A 27,615-nucleotide genomic window follows, 5' to 3' on the forward strand; every position below is an offset into this window, starting at 1 on the left:
AATTCTTAAGGTAAAAAAAAATTACTATGTCTTTTAAATGATCCAGTCTAATGCTGAAAGGGTATATTATAATGAAGTTAGGGATATGACTCAATCAAGGTCACATGAATGAGTATATTCACAAGAGAGAAATACACTTAACACCTCCAATGTGGCTTTCTCTTTGAGTGTGTGTATGTATGTGTATGGTACGCACACACTGTGTGCAGCGTGCAAGGGGTTCAGATTAGGGTAATGCAGTTCATTTTCACATTGTACCTCATTCTTTTGAGACAGTATCTCTCCCTGAATCTGGAGCATTTGCTGTTTGTGTCACTATTAGCCCAAGCAATAGCTATAGTACTGTCTCTATTACTACCAGCACTGACTTCTAACCCACCAGGGCTAATATTGTTGGTATGGATGAGACTAAGCTCAGACTGCTGCATGTATGCTGGGATATGAACTGTCTTCCTGGTGACACAGCAAAAACTGATCCATGTCTCCAAACTTCTAATGCATTTTAAGTTAATTTTTAAACTTATGCATAAAACATATATTAATAGATAGCCATGAGATATTTTGATATGCATGTATATTGCTTAATATTCAAATCACATTAAGCTTGTCAATCTTTAGCTTTCATTTTTATGTTGAATCTTTCAAAACCTTTCCCTAGCTTTCTGTAAAACACAGAACATTCTTGTGATTATCGATCATCATTTTACTGTACAATACCACACAAACTTTTCACACTAGATAGCTAATGTGACTTAGTATCCAGAGGTCCAACTTTCATTTTTCTCCTGCCTACTTCTCATATCCATGATGAACTATTATTTCACTCTCATCTTCTGTGAAAACAACTTTTTATATTGTTGGTATTTTTTAAGCATCTATTTATGTCTCTGTGTGTAGGGTATCAGATCCCTCAAGCTACAGTTATAGGAGGCCTTAAGTCACCCTGACATGGGTGCTGGGACTGAATGTGGGTGCTCTGGAAGAGCAGCCAATGCTCTTAGATGTTGATGTGGGGAAGGTTATGTGGGACTTGACTTTCTTTTTTTGTTTTATTTCACTTAAAACAATACTTGCTAATTCCATTAGTGTGACCAACAAGTGACCCATTTACCTTCTTTTCAGAGGCTGGATAATATTCTGCTGTATATATGTACCATTTTTTCTATGTCTTTCCATGACTTGATACACTTCATTGTGAGTATGTATCATATTTTTTGTCTTTTCTTGAGTTTATATACACTGTAGTTGTTTTCATTTCTTAGCTGTTGTTCTCAAATATGTACAGATGTCTTTTCAAAATAGTTGCTACTTTTATTTTGTTGTTTATCAAGTAGTGATCAGATTATAGCACTAATTTATATTTATTTGATTGTTTGTTTGATAAAGGGTCCCACTACATAGCAAGGGATGGTCCTAAACTCATAGAAATCTCCTTGCCTCTGCTTCAAACTCTGAAGTGAAACTAATGGTTTCATATGTCACCATACCAGCCAAAGATATATGCTAAGCTGACCTGAAATCCACAGTCTGTCACTGTCTCTTCAGCAGATTCTTCTGATGTGTACCACCATAACTCGCTCTATTTATTTTTGCCAGGAATACTTGCAAATTTATTTTTTAAAAGAATTTATTCCCAGATATCTGCTAAATGTTTCATCATCATGAGTTCATTTTTCACAATTGCTCTATGATAGATATTCCCATTACTATATTCATTTAGAGTTGAAGGATTTGAGGTACTGAGATTAAGCCTCTCTCTCTTTATCTTCCTTTCTCTCTCTCTCTCTCTCTCTCTGTCTCTCTCTCTCTCTTTCACTCTGTCTCTCTCTGTGTGTCTCTCTGTGTCTCTGTCTCTCTCTGTCTCTGTCTGTCTCTGTCTGTCTCTACTTCTCTGTCTCTGTCTCTGTCTCTGTCTCTGTCTCTCTCTCTCTGTCTCTCTGTCTCTCTGTCTCTCTCTGTCTCTCTCTCTCTCTCTCTCTCTCTGTCTCTCTCTCTCTCTTTCACTCTGTCTCTCTCTGTGTGTCTCTCTGTCTGTGTCTCTGTCTCTCTCTGTCTCTGTCTGTCTCTGTCTGTCTCTACTTCTCTGTCTCTGTCTCTGTCTCTGTCTCTGTCTCTGTCTCTCTCTCTGTCTCTCTGTCTCTCTGTCTCTCTCTGTCTCTCTCTCTCTCTCTCTCTCTCTCTGTCTCTCTCTCTCTCTTACTGGTGCAGACTTATTTAGGTCCTATTCTTGTTTCTTTAGTTTCTGTGAGCTCCAACTTTCTCAGAAAACCCTAAGCTCAGAGGAGAGGGATTTGATGGAGTCCTTCCACTTAGCTTAGAGATACAGATATATAATGTGGGACTGTCCAGAGGCAGCCTCTCTGATGATGACTGAAGACACTAATCTATGAGTATGGAAGAATATCATTAGGATTAATTTTATTAGTTTTTGGAGAAAGTTCCATGAGGTTTGGAGAAGAAAGTGCATTGATTTTTATTTACTTGGGTGAAATGTTCTGTAAATACTTCTTGGGTCCGTTTGGTTAAAATGTCTACAATATTTCTTTGTTTAGTTTTTATCTGGATAACCTGTCCATTTGTGAATGTTGGGTACTGAACTCTCCCGCTATTAGTGTGTAAGGTTCAATGTATGATTTAAGCTTTAGTATTAGTAATGTTTCTTTTACAACTGTGGGTGTACTTGCATTTGCATATAGATGTTAAGAATAGAGAAATCATCTTGTATTTTTTCTTGATAAATATAGTGTCTCTTTTGATTAATTTTGTTTGGAAGTCTATTTTGCTAGGTATTAGAGTGGCAACACTAGCTTACTTTTTGAGTCAATTTGCTTGGAAAATCTTTGTGCAACTTTTACTCTGAGGTAATGTCTATATTTGATATTAAGGTTTATTTCTTGGATTCAGCAGAAGGATGGATCCTGGATTTCCATAATTTCTTTTTGTCTGTGTCTTTTTATTGGGGAAAAGACCATTGGCATTGAGAGATAGTGCTCATTCCTGCTATTTTGTTTGTGTTGCTGCTGCTGCTGCTGCTGCTGGTGGTCGTGGTCGTGGTAGTGGTGGTGGTCATGGTGGTGGTAGTGGTATTGGTGTACGTGTGCTTTTCCTTTCTTTTGACTTTGTTAGTATGAGATTATTTTATGTGTTTTCACGGGTATTGTTAACCTCTTTAGGTTATTTTCCTTCTAACACTTTCTGTAGCACTGGATTTATAGATAAATATTGTTTATATTTGACTTTATCATGGAATATTTTATTTTCTCTATCTATGGTGATTGAAAATTTTGCTGGCTATAATAGTCTGAGTTGGCATCTGATGTCTCTTAGAGTCTATATCATATGTGTTCAGGTTCTTCTGGATTTTAGAGTGTCTGCTGAGATGTTACATGTGTTTCTAAAAGGTCAACCCTGATATGTTACTTGTTTTCCTTTTTCTTTGAAACTTTCAATATTCTTTCTTTGTTCAATATGTTTAGTGTTTTGATTATTATGTTACAAGGAAATTTCTTTTCTGGTATAATCTATTTGGTGTTCTCTATAATTCTTTACATCTATAGGCATATCCCTCAGGTCAGAATATTTTATAATTTGTTGAAATCATTATCTGGAACTTTAAATTGGGTTTCTTCTTCTTCTTCCTTTATACCTATTATCCTTAACTTTAAACTGTTGTATAGTGTACTGTTTTACCTAGGTGTTTTTTGTCTGGAACTTTTTAGATTTGACCAATGGATTCATTGCTTCTATTGTATCTTCAATGCTTAAGATTCTATCTCTGGTTTCTCTTTTATTCCACTGGCAAAGCATGCCTCTGTACTATTTGCTTGAATTCCTAAATATTTTACTTCTATTGTACCCTCACTCTGTGTTTTCTTCATTGATTCTATTTCCATTTTTAGATCTTAAACATTTCCTCCAACTGTTTTTTATTTCTTTAATGTATTTATTAATTTCCTCCATTTTTTTCTGTATTACATTAAGAGATTTATTCATTTCTACTTTGAGGACCTCTATCATCGTGTATAGTTGGTTTTAAAGTCTTCTTCTTGTGCTTCCACTATGTTGGACTATTCTGAATATCCTCTTAATCTGAAATCTAGGTATCTGGGTTTGGGGTGATTACAAGTTTAGATGCTGATTTTCAATTTTTGTCTTTGCTTGATGGGTGTTTTCCTTGCTTTCTGTTTCTTCTCTGAATTTTCAGAATATGGTGGCTGGATGTGCCTGTTTTGCTAAACCTGCTTGACTTGTATATTCACAGAGCATTCCTGCTGGTGTTGGAATGTGGGATGTAGGGATGTGTTCAAGGGTGTAAATTTGGAGGAGAAGGTCTTTGTGATCTCTTAAGCATGGGGTCAAGGGGAAAAGGAGAGTATTGCACCTTTCCTATTACAGAGCTGAGGATAAGACTGGGGGTGGGGTTAGTTGGATCTCAGGAGCCGTGATATGAGTCTGCCTTCAGTATACTTGTTGTCCTGGGAGGAGCAGCACTTGTTTTAGCAGGATGTGTCTGCCAGGTTTGGGAATTGGGACAAGTAATAAACTGGGGCAACAAAGTTGAAAGAAGATGTCATGAGAGATGGGAACAACAACAATGGTCAGTGAAGGCTGCCAAGGGTATCCTGTTACAGAACACGGGATGAGATGGGTGCATTTTATCTGGGGGAAAATAGAGATAGAAGGTCTGGAGGCATCCTACCTGTTTTTGTCAGGTATGGCCTATGGGTTAGGGAGATTGATGCCTGGAGTTGGGTGCTAGGATAGAGTGATAAGTTGGGGGAGGGGGTAAGGAGAAGATGGTACGTGGGATCCCAAAAAGATATGGGAAGGGGTGAAAGAGACTTCTTTATTTGGTGGTCTCTTTCAGCACTAGAGGTAAGATGCAGTGAACCTTCAGGTCTGGATTTAAGTGAATGTATAATATAGCCTTTGTATCTGGCTTTCAGTAAAATGTTCAAACAAAGCCTTTTCTATATGTGAGTAAATAATGTAAAGGTTGGGAAATTGTTTTGAGACTGTTTGAACTTTGAAGAAATGTCTCTTTGGAAGATCGGCTCTTGGAGCTGAATGAGATCTTACAGCTACATTAATCTTGGTCTAACGTAATACACTCCTGGCAAACCCAGAGTTCTTAATTTTGATTATGGTTAGCCTGGTCAAAAGGGACTGAGATTTGTGTGGGCTGTCTGCTCTCATGATCAGCAAGGGCAAGAAAACTTTAGTAGCTGGAACCTTTCTCAGTCCCAATTAACCCTGTGTGATGTTTGAATAAAGTAACTGGAGTAAGCTAGTTGGATATTAGTCTCCCTGGAAGGCTATTACACTTTGCTCCTTCAGAAAATGTAGGTTTAGAATCTTGGTGACCTTCTTTCTCTACTGCAGCACCTATGACCAACATCAATCAAAATCTGTCACCCAACATAGGGCCCAGTCTATGTGACAGTTCAGGGCTCGAGTTTCCAGTCCTCATGGCCATATTTCCATGATTCACCTACCACATGACAGCAAAGTACCTATTCAGACAGATTAGATCCTAAATTTGATTATATTTTAGCTATTTTTCCTTTCATTCATTCTCCTACTAGAATAAGTTCGAAAAGAGAAGTTATTTTAGAGTAGATTTTTTAAACCATATAAACAGACTAAATAAATAAAGACCTATATAGAAAAATGTTTCTAAAATAATTATTAATGTCAGAATGAGACTGTCAGTTAATAGGATTTGATCCAGCAGAGATTGTAGTCCAGAATACCAAATCTCAAATTACACAATTATGGATGACTGATAATAATTGACAGAGAACTTACAGTAATTACTTGGAAGATATTAACAAAAACTATCCCCAAAGTGAAAGACTCCAATTTATTAAAAGGACAGAATGAATTCTTCCACAGATAGAAATAGTATCACCAATCCTTGGAGACTTTTACTGATACAACTAAATTGAGAATGGCAGGTTATATATCAAGAAATATAAGTAAAGTAGTTCAAAGTCTCTACTCATCTTTTCAAAAATCAGAATTGTATGCAATTTTATGGTGATTTCCTGAACCTCTCAATATAATTATTGATACTCAACATGCAGAAGAAATTGTTTTACATATAGAAACTACTAAGCTTACTCCTGCTAACTCAGAATTAACCATTTATGCAGTTGCATCAGGCAATTAGAGGCAGATATTACCCATTGTATATAACTCCTATCTAGTCTCATACTGAACGACCAGGATCACTGACACAAAGGCTATACTAAACATTCACTTAAAGCCAGTCATAAAGGCTGTAATGTAAGTATCATTACAATTAGACTTAGTGATTGGATTTGGAGTGTAAAAAAATGGTTAGGGTATTCAGTTATCTTACTTGTTTGTATGTTCTGCTTAGCCTGTGAGTTCCCAGTGAATGCCTGCTGTTCTTGGAGGCTGGGATTGATTTCAGGAAGGAAGTTGGGGCAATCTTTGTGCCCTACTAGGGATGGGATCAGAGGGGGAAGGGAGACTACAGCAAGTTCCCTGCTGTAGAGATAAGGATTAGTTGGGATGGGGTGGGGCTGAGTGGCAGGAAGTAGGGTTTGAGGAATTGGACTGGGTGGGGTAGTGGACCTCAGGAGCAATTGGAGAGGTACGAGTCACCAGCTGTTACCCTGGGAGGAGCTGCCCTTGTCTTAGCAGGAGGTGCCTGCAAGGGGTTGAGATCTGGAGCAAAGCTACAAGTGCGGGGAAGAATGTTAGAAGGGGAAGATCTGTGGGATTCATAGGAGCAGGAAGAGGGATGGGCAAGGGAGGAGGGCAAGGGTGCTCTGCTGCAAAGATGAGGATGGGATCTGGGGGAGCAGAAAGAGAAGAGAAGCTACGTTAAGTTTTATTGACGTTCAATATTGAACTATTTAATGATACAAGTGATGGGTACTTCAGAATACCTCTCATAGTACACAGTTGTTAAATTAAATAGACACATGTCTAAATTCTGTAGATTTAATTTCCCATCTTTACTACTGAGGCATTACTGACAGGAAAGGGTCATTCAAATGTCTCATGCCACCAAGAATTGATATTTAGCACCAGAATGATGGTGTGAACCGTCTTTCTTTCACAGTCTACTCAGGTAGCAGTTACATTGCCTTCTAAGTATGCCACAAGAGAATGTGGATGGCAGAGCTCCCTCACATCCCTTCTCAATGCTCCTCTATTCGTCTGAAGTAGGGTGGTTTCTTCAGCTCAGAGACTATATTATGAACTCTTCAAGAAGTGGCATTCCAAAAGGAAAAAAAAAAAAAAAAAAAAAAAAAAGCATGGCGTGGTGGCGCCTGCCTTTAATCCCAGCACTCGGGAGGCAGAGGCCGAGAGGCTGAGAGGCCGAGAGGCAGAGGCAGAGGCAGGCAGATTTCTGAGTTCGATGCCAGCCTGGTCTACAAAGTGAGTTCCAGGACAGCCAGGGCTACAAAGAGAAACCCTGTCTCGAAGTGGCATTCCTAGAGAGGAAAGTTTTCATTTTTCATTCACAATTCCTTTCTGACAACAGGTTTAGTCTATTCAACTGACTCTCCCCCACAGCTTTGCCTGGAGCGTTCTGACTTTTTCTACTGTATTTCTCCTTTATGTACCTCATTGAGTGCTCTACTATTTGCCTAATAATACCTGAGCCACTGATAATGTCATTAATTCTCATTTGATTAATTTGAGGTTATTTCACTATCCTCCCGATTTCAATTACCTTCTTGATTGTTACAATTAGTTTACTGTATTATAAATATCCCAAACTTCTAAGTTCTTCACATTTCATTATTTTATTACTTTTTATTTTTACTTTATTTTATTTTTATCTTAAGTGTTTTATTATTAACCTGTGTACAGAAGTGACATTCCTAGAGAGGGATGTTAACGAAGAAAGTGGTAACCAATGGTATTACCAAACAAAAGATACAGAGGAATCAATTTTGGTGGCTAGATGATTAAGGCTCACTCACACTAATCATTTACTTCTGATTTGGTATGTTATAACTTAAATTTAAGCCACCATAAAGACATCAATCTTAATCTTATTGAAATAGAATGAGGAGCTGGGCATGAACATTTTTAGACTGCACAAATATGACAAATTTCTCTCCAAATAGCTCGGATTACTTATGTTTACACCAACATCATTTTCTATGTCATGATCCAACAGTTCTCAGAATTATAATTTTATTGAATTATTTTTATCTTAAGCATATGGTAAAATGGTATTAGGATGTTTTTATTTCCACTAGGTTATTGATTTTGTATTTCTTCATATTTTGTTAATTCCAGTGTTTCCATTATGTGAGGTTTATAAAAATGTACTTGGTCATTATTGCAATTTGTTTTTATTAACTCATATTTCACATTGAGTTCCTAAATTATTATATTTATACAAAAGGATGCATGCATTTTAATTTTTCTTTAACCATAATATAATTTATTAAAATTTATTCAGGCAGACTGAAACTATTTGAACTTATTCTCATCAAGAAAACAGAAAACACTGAACATTGTTTTGGATTGGTTTTGGTGTTTTGCTTTGTTTTCTTTTTTTCTGTTTGTTTGTTTGTATCTGTCCTACTAAGACAGCATCACAGGTAATTCCTGTCAAGAATCAATAATTACTCACTTAATCTTTGTGAATATAGCTCTTAGCTCTTAAGAAGTACCATTTTCCTTCATTGGAGTCAAAGTGTTTGAGTAAAATGATATATTTTACTATTGAGAACAAGGATTTTCAATGTTTCTCACCTAGTAAGATCATATTTTAAATGGAATACAAATATATTTATGTGGCTTTGGGCTCCTATATCATAACATATAGACTATACTCCTCGTTTGAAATGAGCAAGCACCAGCACAAAATTGCGCTTCACGGCCTAATTATTGTGTAAATATGTAAGCCTTTGTGATATATTTATCACAATAAAAGAAACAGTAGTCCAAAATGCTTCCCAATTTCCTTGTGTCTCTTTGCTCCTGTTTTTGTATTGTGGTAAAAAAACCCTTAATATAAAATCTCACCTGTTGCTTTTAAACCAGCAACTATACATAATTATTATATGTTAATCTTCTCTGGAGAATATAAGTTTAATCTCTAAAATAATTTGATGTTTTATTTCAGGATGTCATTAAGAAATGTAGTTATACAATGATTATTAAATGCTTTATTTTGTTATTTGGTTTAATATTTCTCAAGAATGAAAACAAATTGTACTGGGTTTCAAGGAGGAGCCAGGTTTCATATATCCCAGGCTGGACATGCTCAGTGTAACTCAGTGACCTCAAATACCTTATCTTCCTGCATCCACCTCCCAAGTGCTCAGATTATGTCACCATTTCCAGGTAACAATATACCTCTAATGTAGTCAACTCGATGAACGTTTTGTTTTGTAAAAGATGGACAGTGATTCCCTGGAAAGCATGTTGTATAGTTTATAGACACATCATCTTAACTAACTGTAGAAGATACAACAAGCTCAGTGAACCTAGAAGCTCATGAAGATAACTCGACATGCTTGCCATTGTGTGTAACATTAACTTTCAAAAAGTAATTCTCCATATGTTTATTTGTTAAGTTGATTTCTATTTTAGCATATAATCTCTCTTAAATGTAACTGAAAGTGAATAAGTTCTATTGACTGATACATGCTTTGTCCTGAAAGTCTATTGTTATATATTAATGGCAATATTATTGAGCCATCTATTAGATGTATAGAATTTTGAGCAGACATATTTCTGAATTTTCAAATCATAAGATTATAGATGACGGTTGATTTTCAGAAGTTTAATGAGTATTCTAGTTTTCAGTAAAGAAATCATGGAATCGTTGAATTAAATTCTATCTTACTTTCTCTAGTTAATTTTTGTAGTTTAGCTACAAAAACACTTGAAACACAGTTAATGTAAAAACTTATTTTGAAGTACAGAAATGCTTTCATATTAAAAACACCTCTAGCATCTATTTTGTACTTTCAGGTATTAAAATAATAATGAGAAATAAAAATATTTTTACACAAATTTAGTTAACTCTATAGTCATTTTCTGATATGTAAACTATCCATATATATGTGTGTGTGTTTGTTTGTTGTTGTTTTAATTTGTTTAAAGAAAAACAAATAAATTCAAACTACAACTCAGGCAGCCGTGGAACTTGCTATGTTACTCTGGCTGGATTCAGTCTTCTAACCACTGGAATTGTATAGGCAATTTATGATCCTAGCTCCTATTCCCGACTTGTTCTTTTGGAGTGGAAATAATTCTCCTGTTTCTGTATGCCTCCGTGTATCTGAAGAGCACATGCCAATTTAATATCCTGCTGTATTTCAGTATTGCTCATTTTTTCCTGCAAAAGAAATAGCAAATGGAATTATTCAATTGGTAAATAAAACATGATATATATTTTTGAGGATATATATATATATATATATATATATATATATATATATATATATATATACAAAAATTAATATATCCTTGAGAACATGATTAAAGCCTATCAATTACGAAATGTACTGCATATTTGTTTAGTTCCTTGATAAGGCCACAAGGCTGTTTGGTTAAAATTCCCTTGGATTTGTGCTCAATTTGATTACATTATTCTACGCTGGTGTGTATCTAGTATCTAGTGGGGATGCTACAAGATTGGAGTGGCAATTATATTTGGCAGGACACAGTCAAAATAAATTATTTGAGTTGATTCCATGTGTTTTCTCACTCAAATCTGCAGGAAAACTGATGGTCATGTGTGTTAGTGTACACCTGTAATCCTGACAATCAAGGAGCAGAGGCAGATGTCTTTCTGTCAGTTTGATGCTAGCCTGGTTTATATGGAGAGCTTCAGGCCAGTCAGCATTTTATAGTGAGACTTTGTATCAAAAATGTCTCCTTATCTACCAAAAAATAAAAATAAAAAATAAAAATCCCAAATAGCCACCAGAGAGTCAACGAATCTTTCTTTATGCTTTGCATATTACACTTTGCCCATCTAGGTCTTCTTGGTTTTTACTCTTAAATACAATGGGAACACTTTTCTTTTTATGAACATATCATATTAGGACTGGAGTAGAGTTTCTGCATAAAGTACACAAATTCCTGGATTTGCTCTCCTGTGTATGGTGGTGCATGTATATAATATAATGTATGTATAAGTCCTTCTAACACATATCACATATATTCGATATTTTAAATTTTCATTTTATGAGTATGAGAGCTTTTCCTGCATGCATGTATGTATATCAAATGAGTGCCTGGTGCCCACAGAGATCATAAGAGAGTGCCATGTCCCCTGGAGCTGGAGCTATGGATGGTAGTGAGCTACCATGTAATGCTAGGAAACAAAGTAAGGTGATCTGCAAGAGCAGCAAGTGCCTTTAATCACTGACCTACCTCTCCAGCCTGAGGCATTATATTACAGTAATAGTTATAAAATGACTAGTTTTATTGCACTTTAATATTTTCTTCTTCTTATATTTACTTTTGTGTACAGAAACCAGAACCAGAACCAGCCATCTTAGGATGATATTCAACTATTTCTCTTTACTATCATAATTACAAGCTATCAATGCATGCAACTGAGTTCATGGTGATGGTATCAGTAGTTTGCCTACAACCCATTAATGAATCAACCCATGCCAGACACTATGGTTCATTAATTCAAAAAATAATTCGGATTTCTCACTGGGTTTAAATATCAACTGGAGTCTTTTTCCTGGGTGGTTCCTAGTATGGGTGTTTAGGATCTTAAAACAAAGATGGATAGACCAAAAGTTGTGTTCATTCATCTAAGTAACCATCTCCTGTTTTCTTCACACAGCTCATTTCCAAATAAAAGATTCTGTCACTCATAGGAATAGGACATTTGCTAAGATTCATTTTTCTCCTATTTCAAATTTGACTTTTCTCCAGTGCTAAGTTCTTTTTATCACATTGCATTCAGAAAGGTAACGAGGATGGTGCGGCCATAATAGAAATGGTTTTCATGCACCAGAGCAGATTTTAGAATTGTACTGCAGCATTGTTACAAGTACATAAGAAAAAAGCCTAAACTCGCATTTGCCTTTGAGAAATCCATAATAAACTGACTTCACTTCCAGTACCCAATGGTTTTATTCTTGATAATTATGTATTATTTTTGATGCACAAAAGTCTTAAGTTGCAACATTTTTTCTTCAATCAATGCTGTAATATCAATGAGAATTTGGCAAATGGAACTGGGCTAAGGAAATGCATTATTGTTAAGAGCACAATATGAGTAGTGATTATGACTATTTTGTGCAATTGGATTGGCGAATATAATCCTTTTCAGCGTGAACACACAGAGCTTTAATTTTTATCTTAAGTTCTACATAGAGAGAAAAATAAGACATTTTCCCAGAGGATATTTTTTTTAAAGATCTGAAAAATCTTTTAGACAAGAGAAAAGTTAAAAGCTTAAATCCTTACAGCTATTGGATAAAAGTAAGCCTCATAAAAATATTTTTTTAGCTTATAAGGGGATTGTAAATAAATTAGAATCAATATTTAAATGATAAAATACCTTAAATATAATTGTTAAGTGCAAATATTATTGCAATTCAAATTTGTAGACTCTTAGATATAATTGATAGAACTCTTAGTTCTATCTTTTTGACTATGTCAAGAGAAAAAAAAGGGGGTAATATATATATATGTAAGATATAGAGTGCTCTTCAGTGGTGGGATTCTTTTCCTAGAATGCACAATGCCCAAATTCCATTCCTAGCTCTTCAGGGAAAGAAGAAACAAAGAAGCACATTAAAAATGGAAATCGGAATGCATAGATTTGGACTATGGCAGGCTCCTCCCCATGGGCTTCTCATAGTGTCTCATGCTAGAGCAAACTGTTGCTCCTAACCATTGTCCAGCCTCAGTCCCTGTAGGCTGCTGGCCCTGAAGTGGGTCACACAGTAGGGGAAAAAAAAAGAAACGGAAATGAGAACAAAAAGCCTTGCTAAATGGTCAATTTAGATTAAGAAATCAAACAGCAGAGTGTAGTAATTTACAGAAAAAATAATAGACTTCTGGGCTTTATGGGTTTCATAGTAAAGTCCTTAAGTAAAACACCAGCAACTGACTGTTGCATTATCTAAGTTCATTACATAATTAAAATATCCCAAATTTTTCAGCTTGGCAGCCCTGTTGTATCTCATGGGCTATAAGAAACAGTCTGTTACTGTTACAGTAAAACTGATTTGGATAAAGTAATTCAAATTCAAATTCAGAAGGTGAATCCGAGTGAAAGGACCAGGAAATAGGACTGTCTGGTACTGGACTCTAACTGCCAAGCATTGCTTACTTTATAATAAGTCTCCCTTGACTTGAGGAAGTATGAAAATTCATAATTGAAATATGACATTAAAAATAGCAACTTATGAGCACTGACTTCACTTTCGAAGATGTTAGATTTGCAGTTTCTATAAACGACTAGTTTGGAAGAATATGGTATAATTGCTTGTTTTCCTAAACTATGTAACTCTAATTATATTTATAATTAAGTTATTCTCAAAATAAAAACACCATTATCAAATATATACAAATCATGAAATTTAACATTTTTTTTTCCTTAAAAACTTTAAAACTTAAAAATGTTCTCTAAAAGTTAAGGTACCTAAAACATATTTGAAAGAGAACAAATAGGGATTGACATTTTATAGAAGAATAAGCACAAAATAGCTTAGAGAGAGGAAGAGGAAGAAAAGAATAACATAATTTTATTACATTCACATGTCTTAAAATCTTATCAGAAATATTCAATTGCAAATCATTTCACTATTTCTTTAAATCTTGGTAAGATGTCAGTAAAATATATAACATTATAGTAAATACCCTATAGTCCCATGACATAATTACATTGAAATAATTGTGACTTCAAGTTACTATTTTGAAGGAAGAGTTCTTTATAAAGAAGTACCGGGTTATAGGGAATTTAGTAGGGAAAAAGGCCACAGTCACAACATTTACTGTTCTCCTGTGAGATGAAGTATGCCTCCAAAGAGACAATGGCCATGCAAGGAGTCAGGCACGCAGCAGTACCTGCTCAGTCCATGACATGTACCAGTACAGCTTTCTCTCTCTCTCTCTCTCTCTCTCTCTCTCTCTCTCTCTCTCTCTCTCTCTCTCTCTCTCTCTCTCTCTCCTCTCTCCTCTCTCCTTCACAAGCATACTTATGCAAAAGCACAGACACACACACTCGCATGCACAAGCATTCACACACACAAAACTCACACTCGCACACAAACACACTAAATATAATAAAATGTAAAAAGAGCATCCATTATGCATAAACAATCAAACTTATAGCATATACATGGATATAGGCTAAGTAGAGAGGGATCTCTGCTTTAGATTAAGGTAATGGAAGCAGAGTGGAGAAAGCTATGGAGCTGTGCATACTCTCCAGGTGATTTGACATGCTCCTCTAGTTTGGGCCTTGAAGTTTAATATTCTACAGTGAAAAGCTACTACTGAGGGTTATTTGGGATCTATTTTTCTGTAAAATGTCAATCATATTTTTCAAATTTATAATGGAAACAGTATCCTATGGTGCAGCCAGTATTCAAGCCAAAGCAAGCATTTGTTCTCAAGGAATGTTTAAATGATTGATAAATGTGTCAGTATGCAATTTAGAGATGAATTCAATAGTCTGAACTATACTGTTCAGTTACATTTAAAATGCACAACTTTGCCATCATTCCATCTATCATATTGTTTTCTGCACCAAATCCTAATACTTGCTCTTTCTGTGCATGGTTCATCTGACCAAGCCTTTGGTACCAGTCCTTGTTCCATGGTAACAAAGTCAAAACGTAATTTGCACTCACCTTAAAATGCTTCCTTAGAGAACATGTGACAATTACAGGGGAGATGGCTCAGTGGATAAAGTAGTTTTTGCATAAGCTTGAGGACCTGACTTCATGTACTCACCACTGACATAAGCTAGCGTGGAAAGTAGCACTGGGGGTCGATCAGAGTTCGAATGACCACTGGGACTCACTCACCAAACAGTGTAACAAAACTGGTGAGTCTAGGAGCAGTAAGAGATCCTTGTGTCTAAAAATGAGAGGAAGATATTCACTGTAGAACACTAACTTCTATACACACAATTATACAGCTCTTCATGGATACAAGAACACACTCAGACAAGCATACACATACTCATAGATACAAGGACACATATATATGCAATCATATGTATATATATATATACACACACATACAAGATTACCTACACACAAGTACATACCTCTACACAAATACAAGGACACACATGCAGAAGTATACACATCTACATAGATATGAGCACACACATGGAGAAGCATATTCATACACAGATAAAAGGTCACAAACACAAGCATATACATCCACACAAATATAAAAACACATACACACAAGCATATACATCTACATAGATACAAGGACATGTAAAAATTTAAATTCCAATTGCATCCAAAATACATCTAACAGTTTCACTATCCCATAAACATGATACATTAAGCTTTCCTGTATCTTTTCTACCTGAACACCTTCTACACCATTTTAAGAAGTGGCTGTAGAAGCATCTTTAAAAAAATGTCTAATCTCTTATTCTGATGTGTGTTCTAGTAAGGGGAGAAAGGAATGGCGCTTGATGAGTGCTCGCACCCTCCTCCTGAAAACCACCTTATATTATCTTTTCCAACAAAACTACGCAATAACAGTTATGACAAACAATTTTGGAAAAAGCATTTCAGTGTGGAAGAAGGACTTTGAGATTTGAGACAGAGTGCCAAATAATTGAAACAGAAGCTTGTAATGTTAGTTCTTATTTGAGCATTCCACGTGTATGGTGATGATTTGTAGCAGCGGTTTGTGCCTCATTAAAATCCAGTTTCTGCTCTGTATAAATGGATTTTGAGGCAGGATTGTGAGGTTGCCAGATATGGTTAATTTCAGGAATGATCACATAGCTCGCCTCATGAATTTGAAAATGAGATACAATTTATAAATCAGTCTACTCTTAGCACATGCTTTTTCCCCCCACTGCTGTAAAACAAATCTGATGCCTTGGTTCTTTGATATCTTTGTAGAGTGGCCTTAAAATAATCAAGTAGGTTCAATTATAGATAATATTCATATGCTTTCTGAAAGTATGTGAATCTTCTTAGGTCAAAGTGTTGCTATGTTTTTCTTTCTTTTACTTTTTTTTATTTCTAATTTATTACTGACTAGATCAAAAGCTGTCTTGGAATCATTCTGGATAACTTAAGAGAGTGGGGGAGTGAATAAGAATTAGATAAAAAAAACTTTCATGTGTTGCTTCATTTTCCATGTGCTGATATGTTAGCAAAATATGATTTTTGGAGATGACAAGACTATTGTGCACGTGAACTCAGGCCATTGAGCATATGAACTCACAGTGCCTTTTGTAGCCTGCACAAGACTTGTACAAGATCAGACCAGTAAAAATACCAGCATTGGTGGGAGAGGTGCTCATGAATTCCCCCTCTAACTAAAAGCTATTGACAGTTGATAGTTCTGGTCTAGGAGAGAGTTTTATTCAGAGATATAGCACTCCAGTAGATAGTCTTATGCCCATGTATATCTAGGCAGCACAAATTGGACATAGTAAGTTCAAATATAAATAAAACAAATATACAGAGGAGGAGAAAAAGGACACCAGAAATAGGAAGAAACTGGGAAAGAAGCTGTGGTTGGGGGAAGGTGGATTGATTTGATCAGAATACATGTATACTTGTATGAAATTCTCAATGAATATATAAAACATATTTTAAAACTATGAGACATCACAAAAGAAAGGTGATCTATAGCAGTGAAAGATAGATAAAAGAAGATTGTAGGGTGAACATGTTTACAATGTATGCAAGTGTAAAAAATATTAAAATAAAAGATATACTACGTCCAGAAGCTAAGGTAATGCATCAAAACCTAGACTATCTGTCCCTCTCATTCTTGAGGGTCATTTTCTTCACTGGAATGCAATTCCATACCTTGTTAAAAATACAGAGACTGTTGTCTGCTGGAGGTAAAGCGAGAAAAAGGGATTCCTCAAAGAACCACAAACTCCTTCTTCTTTGGCAAGGATCTGTTATTTACAGAGACTACACAATGTGTGTATGGACAAAAGGTGGTTCTGGGGAAGGCAGCCTCCTGGGGTCTCTTCTCACAATTTGGAGAACACTAATGCATGAATAGTTTCCTGGCTCTGTTGACAAGGTAGGTAAGAATACAAGCTTGGAGCACAGTTAAGTTGGCCTTGTTACATTTACTAACCAGATGGTGCAAGGCAATTTATTAGTACAGTGTCCTTAAATGATTTCTCTATTAGTCTTTGCTAGGATGACTCCTAGAATACAGTGGAACTAGTGGGGCCATATCACCCAAATAAATAGCAATATAAACGTAATGATCTACTCTAAGTCTCTGTCTTGCTTTCTCTCCGTCTCTCTATCTGTATGTCTGCCTCTCTGTCTCTATCTCTGAGTCTCAGTGTGTAGAGTGGGTGTCAGTGTGTGTGTTCTAAGCTGAGACTTTGACTACTTGAGAAGTACTTTTCCCGTTTGTCATAATAATAATGATATAATTTTATATATATATACAGCTTTGTGTTATTTTACAGGAGTCTTCACAGTGTATTATTAGATTCTCACTCATGAGTTTCAGATTTTTTAATAGGTTATATTTCTTAATGGGATACAATGTATTCTTCATCCATAGAGAGTTGCAGATATGTTATAAACTCTACTTGTTGCTGTGATGCTACATTTGGTAGAAACAACTTAGGGAAAGAAAGATGTATTAGGATCAAGACTAACAGGCAATACTCCACCATTATAAGGACATCCTGGTGACTGGAGGTCAGTCTGTAGATTTCCTATCACATCTGACAAGGGTGTAGAGTGCTAAGGCTAGAATTAGAGATAACCTAAAACACTCAAGTTCCATCTCCATGGCCCTCAGTTCGCCATATATTTCCCTTGTCCACAAGGTTCCCCAGTCCACCAAAAGAAGCCTATGGAAGGACATTTCATGTCCAAACAACAATAGGTATATGTTGTTGTTGTTGATGATGATGGTTTTGTTAGAATGATTGTTCCTTCTCCAAAACATCTCGACTTGTAAATTCATTTCAAAGAGTGCTTACTCACTAAAAGTGGAATTTCTTTACACAAATAAATATAATCAGTGAAGAAGATCACCTGGAACAGTTACTTTTGCAGGTTCTTTTGTGATTGAATATGTACCAATTTTACATTTTGAAATATTTTTTTAGTTTAGCATTCTTAAATCATTACATGCAAAAGTGGCCATTAATAATAAGACTGACCTTTACCCAATAATTTTTAGAGCTTTTTTGTTCTGAAAGCAATTTGATTATTAAATATAATACTCTCATCAGATAGTAGGACTTCTGTGATTTTATGTTTTTGAAATATTTATCTTTTATATTTTACTCCCACACTATTTTTACAATTACTTATAAATGACAGAATGCTATTTAATATGTTTCTTTTATGTTTGAAATTATAATAAAGGATTAATCCTTGTAAGATTCGTAGAATTTTTTTAAAAAAATTAAGTGGTATTCAGGGAAAAGTTCAGCGTATGACTTAAGTATTTCTTCTATTAAAAAATCTGTTCTCAATTTTCTTCCTCAGTCCTATCTCCCATCATCATTGTAAAATAAAGGAATTTATTAGCTGGCTACTTCTTCATTGAAGTGACAAAATGCCAATTACATGCAACTTTTTTTTTCATTTTGTATTAGACATTTTCTTCATTTACATTTCAAATGCTATCCTGAAAGTCCCCTATACTCTCCCCCACCCTGTTCCCCTACCCATGCACTCCCACTTCTTGGCCCTGGCATTCCCCTGTACATATAAATTTTGTGAGACCAAGGAGCCTCTCTTCCCAATGATGGCGGACTAGGCCATCTTCTGCTACATATGCAGCTAGAGACATGAGCTCTGGGGGTACTGGTTAGTTCACATTGTTGTTCCTCCTATAGGGTTGCAGGCCACTTTAGCTCCTTGGGTACTTTCTCTAGCTCCTATATTGGGGGCCCTGTGTTCCATCCAATAGATGACTGTGAGCATCCACTTCTGTGTTTGCCAGGCACTAGCATAGCCTTACAAGAAACAGCTATATCAGGGTCCTTTCAGCAAAATATATGCAACTTAAAGAAGAAAATTTTTATTTGGATTTTCAGTTCAAAAGAGCTTGTAGTGGCAGGTACCTGGGACGACTGATACATTGTATCAATGGACAGGAAGGAATGAGGTGATCACTGTTGCTCAGTTTGCTTTCTTTTTACTCAGTCTAGAATATAAACCAAGGAAAGGTGCTATCCATATTCAAGTTGGACCTCTTCTCTTCATTTTAACCATTTTATAAACACTATCATGGAAACCTACAGAAAGGTTTTTTCTATGTTGATTCTAGTCAAATTGACAATTAATTATATTTGAAATATTTGTCTATTGACCTATAAGTAACTATTCTGAAACTTAAATCTTAACTACATTCACTGTTGTGATTGTTCATGGTTTAAATCCCAAGCAAGGCCCAGAATCAACTTCTGTTGCTCTCCTTGATGAACAATCATGAAACTGTTGTCAGCTAACAGCTTACCTAAGCTTGGGTTCTATCTACTTCCATTACTTGTTTATCCCCACATGACCCATCTGAATGATCTCTTCAGTCAAATACTTACTTACTTAGTGACCCTAGAAGCCCCAGAATACAAGGGCAGAAGTCTCTAGTTCTTCGTAAGGTTTAGATCCAGAATTGGCCTGATATAAATTTAGTTTCTGTTTAATTAAAGACTTTTTAATTAAAATGAGAAAATGACAAACTCACATCAAATGAATGGGATTATATTAGGATATAAATAATAATGTACAAATCATTTTATGCCACTAATCAAGCAATCTACTATATGTATATCACACTTATATCATCTATTTATCATAATGTCCATTGTTTCCATTGTTAATTTATACTATTGATAGCATAGACAGCATGCTACTAAAAGTAAAAATGAGTACTCTATTTGAGCATTTATGTTTTGGATTTCCACTTTACTTTGGTAATGGAAAAGTTACGACTAGCACAAAGTAGATATATAGGAAATAGAAAATACAGAAATTGAGCAAAAATTAATTACACTAATTATTTTACAGATGAGTGTAATTAGGAAAGTTTCTAGAGAATATAAAACTGCTATTTTTATTGAGTTAGATTCAATAAATAATATATGTATTATGTTGGTAATATTTTGTTTGGTGTCTACTATATAATGTACTGTGAAAAGAGGCTTTTATAGAGAAGTATGTCATACAGAAAAAGTAAACAAACAGACTTACTTTTGAACTAAATGTCTGCATAAATGGCCTCTCTAGGAGTCGCTACAATCCTACTACTTTCTCCCAGAAGAGTTGTATCATTCCAATGATCTTTGTCAATTTTCATTGTTTCTGAAAGTGTAAATGTTTTCTCCATACTTCAGTAATACCATATCTACTACCTTGTTTCTTAATGTTCTTCCAGAAATAATACAGTCATATTTCAACTGAGGAATCTACAATAATAAAATATTTCAGTACACAAAATACAAAGTGTTAATATCAAAATATACCATATAATTTGTCATAAAATAAAATGAAGACACAATTTTATATGACATGGGGATAATTGGCAACTCAAAAAGAAATATAAGAAATTTCTATAGATAAAAGGCTCAATTTCCCTAGAAATATAATTAACAACACTTAAAGTAATATTGTCATACCATTTACCATCCATTAGTTTGGCAGAAATTCAAGAAAAGAAGTCTCCAAAGGTTGGTGGAGGTAGAGAAGGAAGGATAGGGTGAAGAACTCTTGAAGGGTGGAAGGGGAAGCTGGGCAACACTTGAAATGTAAATAAATTATATAATTTTTAAATTTTTAAAAAAAGGTCTAAGGAATTTGATATGAAATTTATAAAATGTAAAGAAAATCAACAACACTTAGGTAGTACATAGTAAACATATGTTGCTTAAGTGATGGATAGTTAGCTAGGTAGCTCTAAGGAACTTGGTAGATTTTATTCAGCCATGTCAGAGTGGACTGGATGTTAGCAAAAGATATTTTCCACCACCCTGGCTTTTGGACCTGTTCCTGTTTGTGTCTAAACACCTTTTCCTGTACTTTACATTCAGAGTAGCTTGTTAGGATCCCTTTCTTGTTGGCCACACAGCTTGTGCTTGAAGTGTAGCCCATTATGGAAGCAACTTCCAAGCTATTGTTTGCTACACATGTGCCAACACCTTTGGTCCAAAGCAGACAAGAAATTAAACACAAACCATAGCAATAGATTGTTCATTCTAAAAGTGTCAGTAACTTCTTGAATTCAATCTGTATCCCAGGCTGGCTTCAAACTCATGGTAACCCTCTTAAAACCACCTTTTGTGTGCTGGGTTTATAGGTGTGGACCAGAGATCTAGTCAAGAACTATATTACTTGTATTTACTTAAGGTATTCATCTGTTTTCTGAGGTTATGGAGATACAATAGGCTTACATAATAAAAGTTGCTGTCATCACTTCCACTTTTTATAGACTTTCTGTAATTAATCTTTATGTTGACCAAAGAAGCCTATGGAAGGACAGTTCATGTCCAAACAACAATAGGTATATGTTGTTGTTGATGATGATGATGATGGTTTTGTTAGAATGATTGTTCCTTCTCCAAAACATCTCGACTTGTAAATTCATTTCAAAGAGTGCTTACTCACTAAAAGTGGAATTTCTTTACACAAATAAATATAATCAGTGAAGAAGATCACCTGGAACAGTTACTTTTGCAGGTTCTTTTGTGTTAGGAGTACTAGATTAGTTAGGTGATGTCAAGGCATCACCATGAAATGTGACATGATTTCACTATCAAAACTGGACAAAGAGGTCAGAGTCCATGTAAACATAGTCCACATACTATTTTTTTGTTGTTATAAGCTTGTAATTTTTTTTTTTTTACTTATAAAGCAGTAACAAGTATTAGTTTATAAAATAAATAGAATACAAATTACACCTAAGAGAATTTTAGTGAAACTGCAGAGGGAGTTGATGCACAATGATTTTTCTTCATTTTCAAAATATAATAAATATAATTTTTCATATCCCTGACCACAGTTATGCTAGGACCTCTTGCGTGTGCTCGACTGGCCAGGAAGAACGACGCTGCAACAGGATCCTTCTGCACACGTTTATTGGGAGAGCTTGATTGTAGAGGCGAAAAGACCCCGAGCCCAGAACTGGTGCTGCTTTTATAGGCCTAGGAGAGGCGTGTCTTACACCCGGATTGGTTATGCACTACGCCTCATTTACATGTTCCTCATCTGATTGGCTACTCTCTCTCAGTACCTCACAGAGCCTCATTATCATACCTCATTTGCATGTCTCACATCTGATTGGTTACTCTCTCTCAGTACCTTACAGAACCTCATTATCATACCTCATTTGCATGTCTCACATCTGATTGGTTACTCTCAGTACCTTACAGAACCTCATTATATTACCTCATTTGCATGTCTCACATCTGATTGGTTATACTCTCAGTACCTTACAGAACCTCATTATCATGCCCGGGCCAGGCAGTGTCTTTGCAAAAAACTTTACTGCATATGTACACATTGGTTGTTTGTCCAAACTTATGCGTGGTGGCCAGCAGTAGTCAGTGCCACTCTGCAACGGCACATGTGGCTTTCCACAAGGACCCTGTCTGAAAGTACAGAATGATACCATTAATAGTGTCAGGAGTGGGATCCTTCTCATGGCATGTGTCCCAAGCTGGGTCAGTCATTGGTTGGCTCTTTTGCCAAATTCAGTTTCATCTTTTATCCCTGCACATATTGAGGCAGGTCAAATTTTGGGTGTAAGGTTTCATGGCTAGGTTGTCCCAATCCCTTCAATGGAAGCCTTGCTTGGTTATTGGAGATGGCTGGTTCAAGCTCCATATCTCCCACTGCAAGGTGTCTTAGTCATAGATTCCTTGGATTTTCATTGTCCTAGGTTTCTAGCTCTTCTCCAAGATGCCCTCCACCCCAATCCAGTTGTCTCTTCCAGTACTCTCTCCCTTCATCCAACTGATGGAAAGTGATGCAGAGACCCACAGCCAAACATTAGGTAAAGCTCAGGAAATCCTGTGGAAGAGGGAGAGGAAGAATTGAAGGAACCAGAGAGGTCAAGGACACCACAAGACAACCTACAGAATCAACTAACCTAGGCCCATAGGGAATCATAGAAACTGAGCTGACCTACAACCTGCATGGACCTAGAACCTCTCCATATAAGTAACAGGTGTGCAGCTCAGGCTTCATGTGGGACTCCAAAGTGGAAGCAGGGGCTGTTTCTGACTACATTGCCTGCCTTAGGATTCCTTTCCCCAACTGGGCTGCCTTGTCTAGATTCAATAGTAGATGTGCCTAGTCTTACTGCATCGTGATAGCCCAAGGCTGGTTGATATTCATGGGAGGCCTCCCCTTTTCTGAGAAGAGGTGGATGGAAGGGGAGGGAAGATGATAGAGAGGGACTGGGAAGAGAGGAGAGAGGAAAAGCTGTTTAAAGTAATAAAGTAAAATAATTTAATCAACAAAAATATTGTCATTTTATAAACCACCAATTACTTTATACCTTTAAATGAAAACATGGTATTTCATTCTACTGCAAACATAATTTTTCAACCAAATATATATCCTTTAATAGGTTGATTTTAACATTTAAAAATTATCAATACTTTAAAACAGAGAAGGAATCCAACCACGTACCATCACATGCTTTTGGTATCCTCAAAAGCTAGTAGAGGAAGGAACAAAGTTACTAATGAAGGCTTTCCTTGGTGTCTTCATAGATGGTTACTGGGATGAAAATGTTGTCAGCTTTACATGAAGTTGTGCCTTTTATTTGATCACTCTGAGCTTCTTTTATTAATTTAACTTTTATTAATTGGCTCTACTGGGGATTAAAAAACAAAGAAAAAATTTACTAAGTAACTAGAAGGAAAGAATGAAGGGTTCAAGGTTGTCCTCCATTAAATAGAGAGTTCAAAGCCAGACACATGAGATCCCCACCTCAAAATAAACAAATAAACAAATAAACAAACAAAATTATTAATAAAAATACAAAATCATATCAGACAACCTTAGTAGAGACCGATCAAATTATGATCCTGCTTGGTCAATTGTTCCAAAGTCCTAAGATTCCCGGGTGGATGTTACAGACATAGTATTAATTCTTGGACTTATGTTTAGATTATATTTCTGTTGTTGTATACAGTCCTGGCATTGCTCTCTATTTTTAAATTGAACATAGATGATCTGGTTGAGAGAGGATGTGGGTAGAGGGACTTGGAAGTATGGGGGGAGGGAAAACTATTAGAAATGTAATGTGTGAATAAGAATTTAAAAATATAATTTAAAACAAAGACAATAAATCTTTTTATACAATATATTCTGATTTTGGTTTTCCTTCCCCCAATCCCTCCCAGACCATTCCCACTTTTGCAATGCTTTTTCTTTCTCTCTGTCATGATACAAACGGGTTTCTAAATGATAAGAAAATAAATTAGGTAATATAAACAAAATGGAATAGGGTAAACAGTTTTTTTAAAAAAAGAAAGCCAGGCAGTGGTGGTGCATGCATTTCAACCCAGCCCTTGAGAGGCAAAGGCAGACAGATTTCTGAGTTTAAGGCCAGCCTGGTCTACAGAGTGAGTTCCAGGATAGCCAGGGCTACACAGAGAAACCCTGTCTTGAAAAGCAAAAACAAAACAAAATGAAATGAAACAAAACAAAAAAAGTAAAAGAAAAAGCACAAGAAACATGTATAGAGCCAGAGATACACATTTGCACATACTGAAAACCCTTAAAAACAAAATTTGAAACCATAATATGTAAATAAAAGATCTGTAAGTTAAAAAATTAAAAATTAAATGCTCTGACAAAGCATTGTGTGACAAGACAGAAAAAAAAAAACCTCCAAAATTACCACTGAATTTGTTTTCTTTTGGCTATTTACTTATTTAGGCATGAGGACTGTCTTTAAGTATGGTTTGTATCCCCAGTGAAATTCTGTTGTAGAACATTAATATTTCCTTTGTGAATGGTAATCAGAGCAGCAAGCGTTCTTAACCTCTGAGCCATCTCTTTAGCCACCAAACTCCCAATTTTTATTGCTTTTATTTTATTGGATACTTTCTTTACTTACATTTCAAATGTTATCCTCTTTACTGGTTTCCCCTCTGAAAACCCCCTATCCCCGACTCCCTCACCCTTCTCACCAACCCCCCTTCCTCCCGACACTTGAATGTCTCTACACTGGAGCATCAATCATTTACAGGACCAAAGGTCTCTCCTCCCAATGATTCCCAACAAGGCCATCCTCTGCTACATATGCAGCTGGAGTCATGGGTCCCTCCATGTGTACTCTTTGGTTGGTGGTTTTGTCCCTGGGAGCTCGGGGGTCTTTATTCTAGTTTCTCCATTGGGGACCCTGTGCTCAGTCCAATGGTTGGCTGAGAGCATCCACCTCTGTATTTGTATTTGGCAGAGCCTCTCAGGAGACAGCAATATCAGGCTCCTGTCAGCATGCACTTATTGGCATCCACACTAATGTCTTCGTTTGGTGACTATTTATGCCATGGATTCCCAGGTGGGGCAGTTTCTGGATGGCCTATCCTTCAGTCTCTGATCCACACTTTGTCTCCATATTTGCTCCCATGAGTATTTTATTCCCCCTTCTAAGAAGGACCAAAACACCCACACTTTGGTCTTCCTTCTTTTTGAGCTTCATGTGATCTGTGAATTCTGTTTTCGTTATTCTGAACTTTTGGGCTAATATCCACTTATCAGTAAGTCCATACACTGTGTATTCTTTTGTGACTAGGTTTCCTTACTCAGGATGATAGTTTCTAGTTCCGTCCATTTGCCTAAGAATTTCATGAAGTCATTGTTTTTAATATCTGAGTAGTAATCCATTGTGTAAATGTATCACATTTTCTGTATCCATTCCTCTGTTGAAGGACATCTGGGCATATTTTCTTTTTACTCTTTTTCTTTCCTTTTTGTTTTTACAGGGTCTCATAGTTTAAGCTGGCGCAAAACTCAGTTATAGCCCAGTCTGCTCTCAAACTCAAAGTAATCTTCCTGCTTCCTTCCTTTCAAGAAGACTAGGATAATGAGGTTGTTTAAAGTTTATCTGTTTTGAAAGAAACCTTTATGTGACTAATGATGCTGGTAGGAAAGCTCAAGAAACACTGAAAAGCAATGGTCAGACCTTTCCCTGTGTCACAGGTAAAGACCCATCCTCCTTCCTGAAGCTTCAGGGATGCATCACATGAGGAGCCACAATATTTTATACATTTTTTATTAATTCAACATTCAAGGCATAATTGCATTAATGTCTTCTCCTCTTGGCTTCACAGTGTATTTAAAAATTCTGCAGATTCCTGAGTCATATTTTCAGCATTGAAAGTGACAGTAAATCTGCTATCTGGACACACTAAAATATTCACAAAAGGTACAATGAAACAATTCTCTCCCAGAGCAGAGAACAGAAGTTGGGAAGCAGAGGGTGTCAATTTCTTTTTCATATACTGCGTGCTACAGGAGGCGTCACAAACCACAGGGCAAAGTGAGCAATCTTAAAAGCAAAGTTTGACACTAAGAAGCCCTGTATTTTCTGTAACAGTACAAAGAGCCATCACGTAGAAAGAAAGAACAGAAAAGACTCTCAGACAAAGGCACAGAACAGACCTTAAATATTCATTACAAGTCTGCAAATTCTGTATTCTTTCCTTATGACTTTAAATGTAATTTGTATACAAGCTATATACAGTTCGGTTTCCTCATGGCCAATACTCTAAGCACTTTCTTCACATTTGAGGCTAACTACTGTAACTTATCTGTGTGTTTGTGTGTGTGTGTATGCTTGTCTATGTGTGTGTGCTAGCATGAAGCTCAGGAGCCCACTGCAAGCATCTTCCTCAGTCACTTTCCATCTTCCATTTAGAGTCACTGTCTCACACTGAACTTTCTTTCTTTTTTGGGGGTGGGGGAAGGGTTTATTCAGCTTACATTTCCACATTGCTGTTCATCACTGAAAGAAGTCAGGACTGGAACTCAAGCAGGTCAGAAAGCAGGAGCTGATGCAGAGGCCATGGAGGGATGTTCTTTACTGACTTGCTTCCCCTGGCTTGCTCAGCCTGCTCTCTCTTTTTTTTTTCCATTTTTTATTAGGTATTTAGCTCATTTACATTTCCAATGCTATACCAAAAGTCCCCCATACCCACCCACCCCCACTCCCCTACCCACCCACTCCCCCTTTTTGGCCCTGGCGTTCCCCTGTACTGGGGCATATAAAGTTTGCGTGTCCAATGGGCCTCTCTTTCCAGTGATGGCCGACTAGGCCATCTTTTGATACATATGCAGCTAGAGTCAAGAGCTCCGGGGTACTGGTTAGTTCATAATGTTGTTCCACCTATAGGGTTGCATATCCCTTTAGCTCCTTGGATACTTTCTCAAGCTCCTCCATTGGGAGCCCTGTGATCCATCCATTAGCTGA

General features: G+C 36.3%; 1 protein-coding gene and 1 non-coding gene across 8 annotated transcripts in view; both read left to right on the forward strand.

Moving 5' to 3' along the window:
* Marchf1 (membrane associated ring-CH-type finger 1) overlaps nt 1–27,615 on the forward strand; it is an 854,833-nt gene that overhangs the window by 271,254 nt on the left and 555,964 nt on the right. The gene's annotated exons all lie outside the window — the stretch shown is intronic.
* Gm26123 lies at nt 12,795–12,929 on the forward strand. The gene has a single exon (XR_003947687.1). It is a non-coding gene; the product is annotated as a small nucleolar RNA SNORA42/SNORA80 family (small nucleolar RNA).

This window comes from Mus musculus, chromosome 8 (assembly GCF_000001635.26).
Source record: "Mus musculus strain C57BL/6J chromosome 8, GRCm38.p6 C57BL/6J".
NCBI lineage: Eukaryota > Metazoa > Chordata > Mammalia > Rodentia > Muridae > Mus > Mus musculus.